The sequence below is a fragment of the Lithobates pipiens genome, unplaced genomic scaffold (assembly GCF_037356315.1).
Source record: "Lithobates pipiens isolate NorthernLeopardFrog02 unplaced genomic scaffold, aLitPip1_a1.2 Scaffold_8, whole genome shotgun sequence".
NCBI lineage: Eukaryota > Metazoa > Chordata > Amphibia > Anura > Ranidae > Lithobates > Lithobates pipiens.
The window spans coordinates 336,302,326-336,319,018 of record NW_027507903.1 but is presented as its reverse complement, the minus strand read 5'-3'; positions in this window follow the sequence as shown (position 1 = coordinate 336,319,018).

Below are 16,693 nucleotides of genomic sequence, written 5' to 3'. Positions count from 1 at the left end.
TCGCGGATATCCCCACGGCGATCGAGTCCGCGGGACCCGCGACCGGACTCACGGGGGTCCCGACCGGCACGCGATGGCAGGGCAGCATTTAAAAATGGGCATACCTGTACGCCAATATGACTGCCCGTGCCATTATGCCGATGTACATCGGCGTGCGCCGGTCGGGAACTGGATAAAGAAAATTAAAACAGAAGTAAAGAAATGTGTTGGTTAATCAAAAAATTTAAGCTCTTCGTGGCTTAATGCACTAGGGCTGTTTATCTAATCAGGAGCTAAGATAGTCCAGTCTTTAAAGCAGACCTTCAGTCATTTTTTCACCTTTCCATCTATTAAATCTTCTGCCCTTGTTGTTTTAACTTTGGATATTAAAACATTTTTTTTTTCTGCCAGTAAATACCTTATACAGTCCACTTCCTCGTTCTTGTCTGGTCATTAGCTTAGGCTTATGCCATCATGCACAGCTCTCTCTAACTCTTGTGAGAGTTTGCCAGGAAGGGAGGGAGGATGAGTCATAAGAGTGTCAATGAGAGCTGCAGGGCTGCCTCTGTGTGTCTGTGTAAATTCAGGAAGTGAACAGGCAGCAGCTTCAGCTGCTCACAGTTAAAATTCATGCAGCCTGACTCAGTGGAGGGAGATTTCTGCAGCATATTTGGCAAGTATAGAATTGCAGTATACAGTAACTCACAAAAGTGGATACACCCAGGGCTGGTACCAGGCAGGGGCAGAGGGGGTGGATGCCCTGGGTGGTACAATTTGCTGAAGGGAAGGGTGCGCAGGTGAAGTGTGGCAGTGTGTTTCACAACTGTGTGTGTGTGACTGTACACACTAGCTGCTGTCACCGCTAATAGCTGTAATCATGGCTGACACTAGGCGGGTGCCACGAGCAGAGGCAGAGGGGTGCTGAAGCCCAGTTGCCACGGATCCTCTATCCATATTCTCTCCCCGCCGGCAAATGATAGGAGTGGCAAGTAGCAGAAACTGTGCTGCCCCCCTCCTCCCGCCCTCGAGCCACTGATGTCAGGAAAGGGCTCTGTTTCCTGCTCATTCCCCCTCCCTCTTTCAGTCAGCAGCAGGAAGAGCGGCCGTGTCCCTATGTAGAGAGAGCAGCTGCGGGATCTTCTTTTCCTCCTTCTCTTGCTACTGTTCTCGGGAGCGGGGAGTGGCACCCTCTCCTTCCTATTGGGCAGTAGAAAAAAATTAAATGAAAAAAGGAGCACAAAGGAGGATAATGGGATATGTAGTCCCGAGGACTGACCCATTGCAATCCTAAGAGGGAAACTGCAGCCCCCAGCATGCCCAACTGAAAGGGAGAGAGAGAGAGACAGGCTATGGATGGTAAGTTACACGTGGCATCTGGCAGGAGGTGGCAGAGGTAACTGACATGTGGCATCTGGCAGGAGGTGACAGTGGTAAGTGACACATGGCATCTGGCAGGAAGTGATGGTGGTAAGTGACGTGTGGCATCTGGCAGCAGGTGGCATGGTGACACGAAAAAATGATGATGATGTTTCTTTTCTTTTTGTTATTTGTGAGAACTGAGACATGGAAAAATAACCCTTGTATCCAAATGTTACAGGTACATGTTATATTGGGAAGTTAGCACCTGCTTTGGCTGCTCGCAAAGATACAGTGCAACCAGATCAAAGTCCAGAATACCCTTTAGGCCGCGTACACACGGGTGGACTGTTCGCCCAACTAAGTTCGTCAAACAATCCGACAAACAGTCCGTTCAAAATTAGCATGAACGGACTTGACCACACACGATGAACGAACAGTCCGCTGAAAACGTGCATGATGACGTGTACAGCACGTACGACGGGACTAGAAAAACTACGTCCTATACACTGCAATGCAACCTTCGGCCGTGTAAACCCTTTCTGAGCATGCGCGATACTTAGTCCGTCCAACTTGCCTACACACGAGCGGACTGTCCGCTGAAACCAAGTTTGGACGGACAAAACCAAGTTTGAACGGACTGTCTTACGGAAATTCCGTAAGACTTTGTTCGTCAGACTGTCCGCTGAAACAGTCCGCTGAAGCCCACACACGAGCGGACTGTCTGCTGAAACACTGTTCAGCGGACTAAGTTGGGCGAACAGTCCGCCCGTGTGTACGCAGCCTTAGGCCGCGTACACACGGGCGGACTGTTCGTCCAACTGTTCAGCGGACAGTCCGCTCGTGTGTGGGCTTCAGCGGACAGTTTGACAGTCTGACGAACAAAGTTTTTCGGAATTTCCGTAAGACTGTCCGCTGAAACTTGGTTTGTGCGGACAGTCCGCTCATGTGTAGGCTTGTTCCTCAAACTAAGTTCCGCGCATGCTCAGAAAGGATTTAAACGCCGAAGGTTGCATTGCAGTGTATAGGACTTCGAATCTCTCGTCCCGTCGTACGTGCCGTATACGTCATCGCGCAAGTTTTCAGCGGACTGTTCGTTCGTCGTGTGTGGTCAAGTCCGCTCATGCTAACTTTGAGCGGACTGTTTGTCAAACTGTTTGACGAACAAAGTTCGTGTGTACACGGCCTTAGTGTTCAAAAGAGAGCTGTTCACTGGAGATGACATGGCATCGTCATGGTTCCCTTCCTGGACAGGATGGGGAATTGAAGCAATGAAAAGAATAAATAACTAGAATTGTAGATGAGATAATAAACCTATATCAGTGGTACTAATGCCGCGTACACACGTAGCGGACCATCCGACGGACTTAGTCTGGCGGACTTCCCGCCAGACTGTCCGTCCGACTTTCCGAACGGGCTACTTGCCCACACACGGCACTTTTTCAGCGGACTAATACGGCGTACTAAGTCCGCTGTACTATCCACCCTACTTTTGAAATGAACGGACTTGCCCACACACGCGGAGAAAAGTCCGCTCATTTCGAGCGGGTCTCCAGGTAGGCGGGGCCCACGAAGGAGACGTCGCTGGCCCCGCCACCTGGTATGGACATCAGACCCTTGTCCGAGCACGCTACCCGGCCAGCCAGGAAAGGGGGGATGAGCGAGCGGCCCCCCTCCTGAGCCGTACCAGGCCGCGTGCCCTCAACATGGTGGGTGCCTTGGGGAAGGGGGGGCCGCACGCCCCCCACCCCAAAGCACCTTGTCCCCATGTTGATGAGGACCAGAGCCTCTTCCCGACAACCCTGGCCGTTGGTTGTCGGGGTCTGCGGGCGGGGGGCTTATCGGAATCCAGCCCCCCACCCTATGTGAATGAGTATGGGGTACAATGTACCCCTACCCATTGACCTGTGAAAAAAGTACAAAAAAAAACACAACACAGGGTAAAAATAGTTTATTGCAAAGCTCCGGGGGTCTTCCGTCTTCAGGGGTCTTCTCGCCGGACTCCTCCGCTATCTTCTGCTAGCTCTTTTGCTAGTGGAGAAGCCCGGCTTTCTTCCTCGCCGCTGGCCTCTTCTTCCGACTTCGGGGGTCTTGTCCCCTCTTCGGTTTTCCTGCCGGGCCACCGCGCCTTCTTATAGCTCTTTTACAGGCGGTGGACCGGTCTTCTGTCGTTGCCGCCTTCTGTTCTTCTCTTCTTCTCCTCAGATGTTGACTCGTCGCATCCTCCGCTCACAATGGCTCCGGCACGACGCGCTGCGACTTATATAGGGACATCACCGGATGATGTCCCCGCCCATTATGGTGTCACAGTCCCAGAGGATGCTGGGACTGTGACATCATAATAGACGGGGACATCATCCGGTGATGTCCCTATATAAGTCGTCGCGCGCCCGGCCCCCCTCATTGTTAGCGGAGGGAGCGATGAGTCAACATCTGAAGAGAAGAAGAGAAGAACAGAAGGCGGCGGCGACAGCGGCGACAGAAGACCGAAGAGGGGGACAAGACCCCCGAAGTCGGAAGAAGAGGGCGGCGGCGAGGAAGAAAGCCGGGCTCCTCCGCTAGTAAAAGAGCTAGAAGAAGATAGCAGAGGAGTCCGGCGAGAAGACCCCCGAAGACGGAAGACCCCCGGAGCTGTGCAATAAACTATTTTTACCCCGTGTTGTGTTTTTTTTGTACTTTTTTTCACAGGTGAATGGGTAGGGGTACATTGTACCCCATACTCATTCACATAGGGTGGGGGGCCAGTATCCGGGGGCCCCCTTATTAAAGGGGGCTACCGGATTCCGATAAGCCCCCCGCCCGCAGACCCCGACAACCAACGGCCAGGGTTGTCAGGAAGAGGCCCTTGTCCTCATCAACATAGGGACAAGGTGCTTTGGGGTGGGGGGGCACGCGGCCCCCCCTTCCCCAAGGCACCCCCCATGTTGAGGGTACGCAGCCTGGTATAGCCCAGGAGGGGGGGGGCGCTCGCTCGTCCCCCCCTTTTCCAGGCCGGCCGGGTAGCGTGCTCGGACAGGGGTCTGATGTGGACCTGGGGAGACCCTCACGCCGATTTTTTTCGGCGTTGGGGTTCCCCTTTAAGTCCATAACAGGTGGCGGGGTCAGCGATGTCTCCTTTGCGGGCCCCGCCTACCTGGAGACCCGCTCAAAATGAGCGGACTTTTCTCCGAGCAGGAAAAGTCAGTTCATTTCAAAAGTACGGCGGACTGGCATATGCACAGCCGGATTGTCAGCCGAAATGCAAGTCCGGCGGGAAGATTGGAGTGCAAAATTACTTTCTAAGTCCGCCGTACTTTCGGGTCAAAAAAGTCTGCTGGAGGCTACACACACGGGGGGATTGTCCGGCGGACTTGAGTTTGCCGGACTTTTCCACCCGATTGTTTGATCGTGTGTACGCGGCATAAGGTTAATAAAGTGAAGAAATGGCTCAGCTTAAAAAAGTAGTATTAGAGCACAGATTATAGCTAAATTATCTCACTGCAGCTCAAGGTGGGATGTGTAAGGTATTTCACACTGACTGTTGTATATACATCTCTGATAATGAGGACATTAGTAAAGGGCATCTTGCTCAAATAAGAGAACTGATAAGGCCAGAAATATTGATAAAGATGGATGGAACCCCTTTAAGGGTTTAGGAGGATTTGGTGACTTTTTATATGGCATAGCAACATGGTTACCGAAACTTGTGATGTTCCTATTTCTCATTATTGTTATTTACCTCCTCATCAGGCTATGCCTCTGTGTGACTACCCACTGTACCAACAAATGGTCCACCAGCCCGGATGAACATATTATTGTGAGAAAGCTAAAAAAGAGCTGACCTGGATGCCGTCTCTCTGCGCCAATGTAACAGGAGTTACCAGCAATCAGCTGAATGTAACGTGGAGAAGAATGGTGTCAAATAAATAAAAGGAGGGAAATGACATGGACATTCACTGTATTGTTCATTTAAGCCCAAAGGACTCCATTTTGTTCTCACTGTTGAACTGTGTTCTGTAACCTTCACCTAACACACAGACACATCTTCTACTAGAAGCTCTCTCTCTCTGTCCCTACTCCCCCTCCCCTGTCAAGATTTTACTTTTGCAACTGTTCTATTCGCTAGCTTTTAATAATATATATTCTATTTGTTAGTTTTTAATAACATCTCACACCACCTCTTTCTTATCTATGTAACAAAAAATTACATGTAATAATATATTTTAAAAACGATCAGACATTTTAAACACAGTCATTGTGTCCTGTGAATCTGTTCCTGCAGCTGCAGTATTAACTTTTGTTTTAGAGTCCCAATCAGAAATAATTCCAAAACAATAGCAATGCCTGAATCTTTGTCCAGTCCTGGTCTGCCTTAACCACCTCAGCTCCCACCAGTGATACCCATATGGGGTTATTCTGATTCATTTTGGCACATTGCTACTGCATGGATACAGATAATGTAAGTACTTTTGAGAGTGGTTTTGGGGGGTTTATCCTAGCCAATATTACTTCTAATTACTTTTTTTTAATCTCTGCTTTCCGTGACAGGGTCAGACCTTACAGATATTCTTATTAATATACTACAGCATTCAGTTTTCCACGTGCATGCTCCTGAAGAGTGGATGAATCCACGAAATGCATAGAGCTACTATATGCCATTTTTATGCCAAATATATGTTTTACTTACTTAATGATCACTTGTAATATGTGATTTGTATTTTTAGTGGTCAATTGTTATTGCTGTATGTTTATCCATTGAATGGAATATATTGGTCTTCTTGGTGTACTCATGATTACCCTCATGCAACTTACCATTGATTTTCCAATAAATTTAAATGTTTTACACCTGCCTGCTTCATTTAAAGTCCCAAACCCCAGTCATCCTGATTGCTTTATTGCCTAAATCTAGCTAAGTGATTGTACAATGATGTTCAGTTCGTATTGTAAGGTCCCAGTTTGCCCTGCACATTAAACATCCAAATAATGCTGCTTTTGTGCCTTTGTATAAGATGCACAACAGAATGTGCAAGCTATTAATTGACTTAAAAATAAACAAAACTTTCCTCTGCAGTGCTGCTATGGGAGCAGAAGAAAAACTCATATGAAGGAATAAGAAATTAAAAATACTGTATTTATGACCAGCTCACAAGTAACAACATTCACATATGCCAAACTAAAAGGCATGTAAAAAAACGAAAACATATGCTATCCTGTTAGGGTTGCCATCTGTACGGGATTCACCCATACAGTCTGAGATTTGAATCATGTTCCGGGTTTTGAAAACCCGACATTATTCAGATAGGATTGTGGCTCATAGCTGGAGAGAGGATTAGGTGTTCTCCTCCCTCCAGCCTGCAGGTGGCAATAGAGAGCGGCATAGACTGAAAAGTCTCAGCAGAACTGCCGAGGAACGAACACAGAGAGTGTGAAGCCTGGAAAGAGAAATTAGGAACTTCTTTGCAGTTAGTGATCAGTGAATATAGGGGGAAAGGGAGGGCTCTGGTGTCACATCTGATGTAAGAGGGGGCGCTGGAGTCATATATGATGTAAGAGGGGGCTCTAGTGTCACACCTGATGTAAGAAGGGGCTCTGGTGTCACATCTAATGTAAGAGGGGGCTCTGGTGTCACATCTGAGGTAAGAGGGGGCTCTGGTGTCATAAATTGATGTAAGAGAGGGCTCTGGTGTCACATCTGATGTAAGAGAGGGCTCTGGTGTCACATCTGATGTAAGAGGGGGCTCTGGTGTCATATCTGATGTAAGGGGGCTCTGGTGTCACATCTGATGTAAGCGGGGGGCTCTGATGTCACATCTGATGTAAGAGGGGGCTCTGGTGTCATATCTGATGTAAGAGGTGGCTCTGGTGTCATATCTGATGTAAGAGGGAGCTCTGGTGTCACATCTGATGGAGGGGGGGGGGGGGGGCTCTGGTATCACATCTGATGGAAGGGGGGTCTGGTGTCATATCTGATGTAAGGGGCTGTAGTGCTTTTGTTTATAGAGCAAAAAAGAAAAAACGCAGAGGTAATCAAATACCCCCAAAAGAAAACTCTATTTGTGGGAAAGAAGGACATTAATTTTGTTTGGGTACAGTGTCGCACGACCGCGGAATTGTCAGGTAAATCGACATAGTGCCATATAGCAAAGAATGGCCTGGTCAGGAAGAGGGTAAATTCTTCTGGGGCTGAAGTGGTTAAAGTGTTCGGGGTTGACTTGATAAAAAGGTGGCAACCCTATATTCTGTCTATGCAGCATAGTTTTTTTTTTCTATCATTGGGCTCTCTATTCCAAGGAATCGATTATGGAATCTCATAATCTAAGCACCAAAATGTACTCATGCATAGTATTATACCTCCCAAGGTACAATTGCCTGAGACTTTTTACAAATTAATCTTTTATTCTTACATGGTAGACACATTTAAATAGACCCAAAATAGAACCAAAAACATTTTCATGAAAAATCTATTTTTTTTTCAGTAGGCCAAGACTTATGAGAAACCTTGCACTTGTTACCGGCCTCAAAATGTGAATTAAGAGAGCCGATGATTGTAAACGCGATGAGATAAGGTGATCAGCTTGGCGTAGACTGCAAAGAATCACACAAACAGCATGAGATATGACCACTGACTTTATGGCTGGAAGTAGTTTAATTTCCAGTCACATGGTGTGTGACCTTATATAGACTCTGTTTGCGTACCTTCTCTGCCATCTACTGGTTATTAAGGAAGATATTTAGAAAAAAATAAATAAAAATGAATATGTACTTTGCTTTGGGGTGTCTGTTTTGTGACCATATAAACCGGTACTTTGCTTTGGGGTGTCTGTTTTGTGACCATATAAACCCCAGTCCGTCACACACTATGAGAAGGAACATAAAGCACAATCATTGGTTACTGGTTAGTATCTTAAGGCAGGTATCAGAACCTACACATGTAATGAGAGAATATGGCTGTCCCAATGTACATTTAGTTTGTAGCCAATGTAGACAGCTGCTGGACTACAAAAACATAGACAAGGAGACATTGGGGTTGATTTAGTAAAGGCGAATCCACTTTGCACTGCAAGTGCACTTGGAAGTGCAGTCACTGTAGATCTGAGGGAGACATGCAAAGGAAAATAAAAAAAATGCTGATTTTATCATCCAATCATGTATAAGCAAAAATGCTATTTTTTTTAATTTTCCTTTCATGTCCCCCTCAGATCTACAGTGACTGCACTTCCAAATGTACTTGCAGTGCACTTGTAGTGCAGAGTGGATTTGCCTTTGAAAATAAAACTGACTGTAGAGAGGACAGGTTATACAGTTATGCTGAATGTTGTATTGCCCTATCCCCTCCAGTCAAAAGGTGGAGCGCTATAGCCAGGAAAGCCTATTGACTTCTAGGCAAAACCCCTGAGGATCTTGAGAACTGAGGTCCAAGACATCAACAATAGAATGGGACGCATGGTCCCTTACACTACAATTACCATAGTACACTGAGGGAGAGGGGAAGTGGTGGAATAGCTTTTACCGGACTGCACTAGAATTCTCATTCTCTTGGTAGCACAGGAGTCCATGTGAGTACATTAGTCTGTGCGCACACATCTCTGTGGGAGACCAGACTGGCAGTGACGCGTGCTTGAGGCCTGATAGTGATGACACAGGAGTGGTGCTGCATGGACCACAGAAGTTAAAGTAATCTCACCCTTGCTGCAGGAAGACTGAAGTGATCTCTCATTCTCCCCCCTTGATAGTCACTGGAAGCAGGACACTTGGTGAACCAGCATACAATGTAGGTGCTGCGTACTAAGACTGTCTTTAAGTGCACCAACTAAGGTTATTGGCCCCAACTATAGTTAACAAAAGAACACCATAAAGGACTGCCCATCTATAAAGCCACTCTACAATCCCCCATCTACTACTCCCATAAAGGGTACCTTCATCCAGTTAGCCTTCACCTAGCACAGTCATCCTTAATGCACTTTGGCAGTATAGTCTCACAGTAAAAATATTCATATTACTGTCCATATTACTTGCTGCACTTATGGTGATCTTGCTACTGCTTATGCTGATCCTGATGCATAGTGTACTGTTGACTATTGATCATACCATATGTTTAGTTGTACTATCTTGCTAATCCACTTTCTTGCCTTTATCATTATCTATCATATTCTGTGACAAAACATTGAGACTTTCCTTTTGTTTTTTATGTTGGTAAAGAAGAACAAAGAACAGGGAACCCATCATATCCAGTGACTCTTCTGGTGGTAGTGCTATACACATATAAATCCAAAGAAGATTTTTACATTGACACATCAGCACATTGTTTTGTCAGATTAATATCCCTCTAATGCAATCCAGTTTTAAAACACATTCTAGTTTAATTGTTTCAGGTGCTTTTCTGACATTCAGATTCCCAGGGCATTTAACCATTGTATTACACTGGTTTCAAGCCAAGGTAAAGTTCATCTAAAGGCAAGGACCTGAGTGTGTGTACAATGCAGATGAAGAATGACACATTTTGTGTAATATTGATATCCATGGTTTTCAGGGGAAAACAACAAGCATGTTTCCATTTAAATGCCAGTGAAGTTGAAAGGAGAAAATAAATCACTTAACAGTAACCTTATTTAGCATCATCATCTCTGTCTATATGTTGAGAACAAAGCAAAACAAAAAAAAAATCAACCAAAGAAAAGCTTGCATTGCTATGGTCTACATTTGTACATATCATACTTAATTTTAAAAAATATAACGTACAACTGAGCACACAGCTGGGTTGATTTAGGCCCCTTTCACACTTGTGCTACTCCAAAGTCACGCAATTTTTGCCACGATTTTGACAAGACAGTCATACGACTGTGTATCCGACTTTGCCCCACAACTTGAAGTACGAGTTCAATGAGCAGAGACACGACTTTGATTACTAAATAATTAGGGGGAACTCCACACCAATTTAAAAAAAACAAAAAAAACAGCATGTGTTCCCCTTTCATGAGAATACCAGGCCCTTCGGTCTGGTGTGGATTTTTAAGGGGAACCCCCACACCGAAAAAATGGAGGGTCTGCACGCAGGGGGCTTATCGGAATCTGGGAGCCCCCTTAATAAGGGGGCCCCCAGATCCCAGCCCCCCACCCTATGTGAATGAGTATGTGGTATGTCGCACACCTACCCATTCACCTGGGGGAAAAGTGGCAATAAAAAAAAACACACTAGGCAGGTTTTTAAAGTAATTTATTAGGCATCTCCGGGGGTCTTCCTCTGACTTCAGGGGTCTCTTCCGACTTCTCCGCTCTCTTCTCCCGCTCTCCAGTTCTTCTTCCACTCTCTGGTGCCTCCTGCTGGGCTCCTCCGCTATCTTCTTCCAGCTCTTTTACTAGCATTGGCCCAGTTTTCTCTGTCGTCTTTTTCCCTCTTCTCTTCTTCCAATGTTGACACAACACTCTCTCACCCAGTAATGCCAGCGGTGCGCAGTGATTTATATAGGCATGGGTCGTGGTCACCGGGTGATGTCACCGCCCAGCGCATGATGGGGCTCTGACATCATAAGGGGACTGGGTCACCCGTCGACCACGCCCCATGCCTATATAATTCGTTGCGCACCGCTCACATGGCATTACAATGGGAGAGAGCGTTGTGTCAACATTGGAAAAAGAGGAGAAGGAAGAAGACGGGAGAAGAGGCCGGCGAAGCCGGAAGAGACCCCCGTAGTTGGAAGAAGACCCCCGGAGCTGCCTAATAAATTACTTTAAAAAACTGTCTAGTGTTAATCTTCACTTAGTAAATAGGGTGAAGCTTTGTTCATTTTATACCCAGTCATGTGCCAGGGAAAATAAATAAATAAATAGTTTTGCTTGCAGTCAACACAGCTTTTCCTAAGCTAAATTAGCTCCTCCAGGTATGCATTTATTTAACAGTATACTTCACAGAGATAGTAAATAAATAATTACTGTAGGTAATGGGAAAAGTGCTATTTTCATCAGTAGTATAATTTAAAGCCCTATGCTAGGGCCAGGACGGAGGGGCAACTGCCATGGGCACATTCTTTCTGGTCGGTGGGGGACTGAATAGCAAGCTGCACCTTGCATAGTTACATAGTAGGTAAGGTTGAATAAAGACAATAGTCCAACCAGTTCAACCTGTGTAGGTGCACATGTGTCAGTATCTATAATTATTTCCCATATCCCTGAATGTTGTGTTCTTTAGGATGCACATGCAAGTGTCTCTTAAAATATCCATACTCCCCGCAGTCACCAGAGAGAAGAGAGTTCCACATCGTTATTGCCTTCACAGTGAAAAACCCTCTGCACAATTTAAGGTTAAACTGATTCTCCTCCAATCCCATAGTGTGGCCCCATGACCTCTTACACTCCTTGAGACTGAATCGTTTTTTTCCTATGCTGGGATCGCCATTGATGTATTTGTAAATCGCTATCGTAAATCATATCTCCGCTCAAACGTTGTTTCTCCAGTGGGAATAAATTTAGTGTTTGCAGTCATTCCTCATAATCGAGGTCCTCCAGTCCCCTTATTTGTTTTGTTGCCCTTATTTGGACTCTCTCCAGTTCCAGCACATCCCTTCTGAGGACTGGTGACTGATGACCAGAACTGGGCAGAATACTCTAACCAGAGTTTTATAAATGGTAGGATTATAGTTTAATCCCTGGAGTATATTCCATTTTTATGCATGCTAATATTCTGTCGGCTTTGGGAGCTACAGCTTGACATTGTATGCTATTGCTCAATTTGTCATCTACTAGGACCCCGCAGATCTTTCTCCATCCTCGATTCGCCCAGTGGTTCTCCCCCTAGTGAGTAGTTTATATTTATTTATTTTTTGCCCCCAAGTGCAGTACTTTAATTTTCTCCACATTTAACCTCATTTTCCATGCATTGGCCTACTCCATTACTTTGTTCATGTCTTTCTGTAAAATTTCTATATCCTGATGTGAAGTTATTGCCCTGCTTATTTTTGTGTTGTCCGCAAAAACTGAAATTGAGCTATTTATCCCATCTTCTATATCATTGAATAAATTGAATATAATTGGTCCAAGACAGAGCCTTGGGGTACCCCACTTACCACTCTAGACCGCTTATTATCACTACCCTTTGCACATGCCCCTGTAGCCTGTTTTTTACTCAAGAACAAACCTTATGATCCTTGCCTGGGGACCTCAGCTTGTAGATTAAGAGTTTATGGGGAACTGTATCGAATGCCTTCACAATATCCAGGTACACTAAATCCACAAGCCTTCCCCTGTCTAGCTGGCAGCTCGTTTCCTCACAGAATGTTAGCAGATTGGTCTGGCAAGAACGACCTTTCATAAACCCATGCTGATAACTACTTATGATATTTTTTTCCTCAGTAAATTTTTGGATATAATCCCTTATCACCCCCACCAATAATTTACCAAGGATTGATGTTAGGCTGACTGTAGATTTGTCCCTGTCCTTTTTTGAATATTGGAACATTATTACCAATTGGCTTTTCTCCAATCAGCTGGTACAAATCCTGTCAGTATACTGTTCACAAAGATCAAGAACAATGGTCTGGCTATAAACTGGCTGAGTTTTCTCTGGACTCTCGGGTGTAAGCCACCTGGTCTTGGTGATTTTTTTTTTTTTATTAAGTTTATCAAGTCTTTCCTTCACTCCGGCCTCTGTTAGCCTTGAGGGTATGCCCTGTGATGTTTCACTAACAGTACTGTCACAATCGATATACCCCTCCTTTTTCTGCATAAAAACCGAGGAGAAGAAGGCATTTTGTACAGTTGCCTTCTCTGTGTCATCCATAACCATCCTCCCATCCTCATCTTTTATGTGGCCAATGTGCTCTGATTTTGCCTTTTTACTGTTAAAGTATGTCTTTGGATTTTTTTTACTCTCCTCCACTGTATGTCTCTCGTAGTCTTTTTTGGCCACCCTGATTGCATTCTTACACTTATTGAATTCCATGTAGTGTTGGAATGCTGACAGTGACCCATCCCCTTTATATTGCTTAAAGGCAATTTTTTTCTCTTTAATGAGGCTTTTTACATTACGGTTTAGTCACCTAGGTTTCACCTTCACTCTTCTATATTTATTGCCCATTAGAATGCACTGTGTAATACCTTTGTTTAACCCTTTCACTACCAGGTCCATATTCCTATACGGATATACAGAAGTGCCCGCAGGTGGCTAAGTCTGTATGCCATATGGACCTCATTTCTCCCTCTGCTATAAGCTCACAGTCACTTCAATGACCATAAACATATAGCAGAATTGTTCAGCAGAACCTGCCGAACAATTCTATAACTCTGATTAGAGAGTTACAACCTACTGATCTGAGTTATTAACCCCTAATGTGACTGCCCCCCCACCCATGCCACCCCTTCCCTGTCCCCTGCCTCTCCACCTCCCGCCAGTAACGTCTACCTAAAACCAGTGGTGTATTTTGGTTTTGTGCTGCCCTCGGCAAGACTAAAATCAGGCACCCCCATCTGAATTTGCCCCACCCCTACCTGTGGGCTGGGACCCTATTACCCGATTTGCTATTCGCAAATCCCCCCTCTTCACAGCTCTCACCTCTTCAAAACCCCCCTCCGTTCTTTCTCAAAAATTCCCCCCACCCACTCTTTATAGCTCTCATCTCTTCACACACACATTCTTCACAACCCCCCTCCACTCCAGAGGTGGAGGTAATTGCTGCCATATCCATCTCCACCATCTCAAAGCTGACTGGTCTGGGAAGACTGTGGTGGAGGGGGCAGCAGAGGCACCCTACCTGCAGGCACAGGGGCTACTTGGGCACCCTCCCCAAATGCTTCCACTGATTCACTGATGGCTATCTGGGTGCTGGCAGCTTGCCCTTGGGCGTCTCTGGGTGTCAGGAGCGACAGACATCTGGTGGTGAGGAGTGGAAATATCAAGGGACCAGGGCACCTGTGTAGCTACAGGAGCAAAAGGAGATAGCAGAGTTCTGTGTGTGAGCTGCCGCCTCACTGTGATCAGGACACGTGCGCACTCTCCACTCTCCCCTCTGCCTGTGTTGGCTCTTCTTAACGGTGAGCAGTGCTGAGAAGAAGCCTGGAGGGACCCAGATCGGCGCGGGGGGGGGGGGGTGTGGGAGCCTATGTGAGGCGGGTTTATTGTGCTTCAGAAGTCTCTGATTCCCAGTGCAGAAGCGCCCAGTATGCCCATGATCCTGGCTCAAAGCCTGCATACTGCAGCTCTGGCAGAGATTTGAAGAGGCAGCGGTGGAGCTGGGAGCCATGTATCCCAGGAGAAAGCACAGCAGCCCATGCACAGCAGTCGTTCTGTCTGGGGGGAGCAGTGGCATGGATGAACCATGAATCAGACTGAGACAGAAGTGCAACAAAAATCACACTATTAAATAAAAGGGTAAAATGGTATAAACAGAGCAAATGTATTCAGAACATTGCCAGAGTTCAGTAACCAGGATGGGTAGTCAGAACAAGTCAGAGAAATAGGATTCCACCAGAAGTCGTGTGCAGCAAACTGGATCAAGAACCAGAAGGGAAGTCAGCCAAGCAAAAGTCTTTCACAGGAAAACACAGCAGAGAGAGTCCAGATATGTTGACCAAGGCAAAGGGACAGAGGATCTAATCCAAGGAGTTTATATAACCAGCAGCTCTAGCTGACGATCAGGAAATGAAGACCAGGTGAGTCACTGTGAAAGGAAGAATCTTTGGCAATTAACCGATATCTGAGCACAGAGCTCTGAGAAAGAAGGGCAGAGCCTAGCCCTGACACTATCCCCCCAGCACTGATTACTTCCCCACACCCGATCCGATCCCCCCAGCAAACCCCATCCCCTGCAGCTACCATCATTAGCCAGCATCCCTTCTCTTCCACTCCCACCCGCTTCAAGTGCTGCATGGGGCTTGGGGGGATCCAGATGTGTCCCCCCATCACTCAGATCACTCTCCATACTGCCCCCACCCTCGATCCATGGCCACTCTGAGTGGCATCCCTCCTTCCCCTCTCCGATCCCTGCACTGATCTCTGGCGATCAGTCAGGCTGGGGAGCTGTGAAGTTGGGACTTGTGGGGTTTAGTAAACATGTGTTTACAAAGTTCCCCCTTGTAGTAGAGTGGGCACAGGCAGCGATCACTACAGATAGCTCCTAGATGTCCCACTGACAGCTCATATATAGTAACCACGAGTGTTACTATGTATCAAACTGTCATTTTACGAATGAATAAATGAATAAGAAATCTCTATACAGATTTCTTATTTCATTCAAGCAAAGTGCTACAGAGAAAGGGACTTTCTCTGTCTCAAAAAAAGAGATTTGGGGGTTTGTTTAGACCTCTGATATCTCAACCCCCCCCCCCCCCCCAAAAAAAAAAAAAAAAAAGGAAAAAGGAAAAAAAAAACAGTGGGACCCAGTGAATTTTTTGGGGGACGGCAACCCCCCTAGGTCCGTCCGCACAGTGATGCCTCCCCCTCCCACACCCATCCCTCCACGGTGACAATCTCTTCCCGCACTCACCCCTCCTCAGGTTCCTCGGGAGAATCCAGAAGACAATAGTGAATATTAATTTGCTATTGTCACGTGGGTGAGTTCGGGGTGTAATGCTCTGTGCCCCGAGCCCAGCCTTTTTCAAGCCAATTATTGCCTCAGACTCTAATCTTGTAGCTTGAAAAACAAAAGTCTGGCACCCTACAGTGCCCCTAATTGACTGGCCGCTCCAGATAAGACCCCTTCCGCCTGGAAGAAAATCACCTGGCTTTTAGGAAAAAACTCAAGACCTTCCTCTTTTAGCAGATGATCAAAGCTCGCCACAGCGCCTAGAGGCGATTCAGTTCGCATTGTGACTATATAAGTATTTCATTCATTCATTCATTCATTCATCCTTTCACATGGAGCGGACTCTGTCAAGCAGATCCACCTGTGGTCCCATTGATGTCATTTGGGATGTAGCACCTGCACGAACAGAGCTGTTGCTCCCATATTTGCATCCATGTAGGTCTGCATGCATGTCCCTGAGCTCACGCTGTCTGCGTGCGGGGTCATATACCCACATTCACACGGAAAAGAGATTGGGAACAGCAGCTATGGCTGTGCAGCTGTTTCATCCCAATTTACATAAATGGGACTGCCTGTACAGGGGTACATGGAACATCTGTGCATCCCTGTGCGGGTAAACATGGCCCCCCATGGGCATACACTTTAATATGCCACATGTGAACGAGGCTTTAGTAGTAATTTAGCAGGAATGTGTAAGTTATGTAGTGTTTATGTGCACTATTATTTACTTTCGTGTATTTTTCGCGAAAATATTGTTTTGATAAACATTTGCGCAAATATTGCTCTTTCTTAAAAATCAGTAGCACCTTCTTTTTATTCTGCTGGCCATGTGCTTTTAGAAAATGTATGGTTTGGGGGGTCTTTTA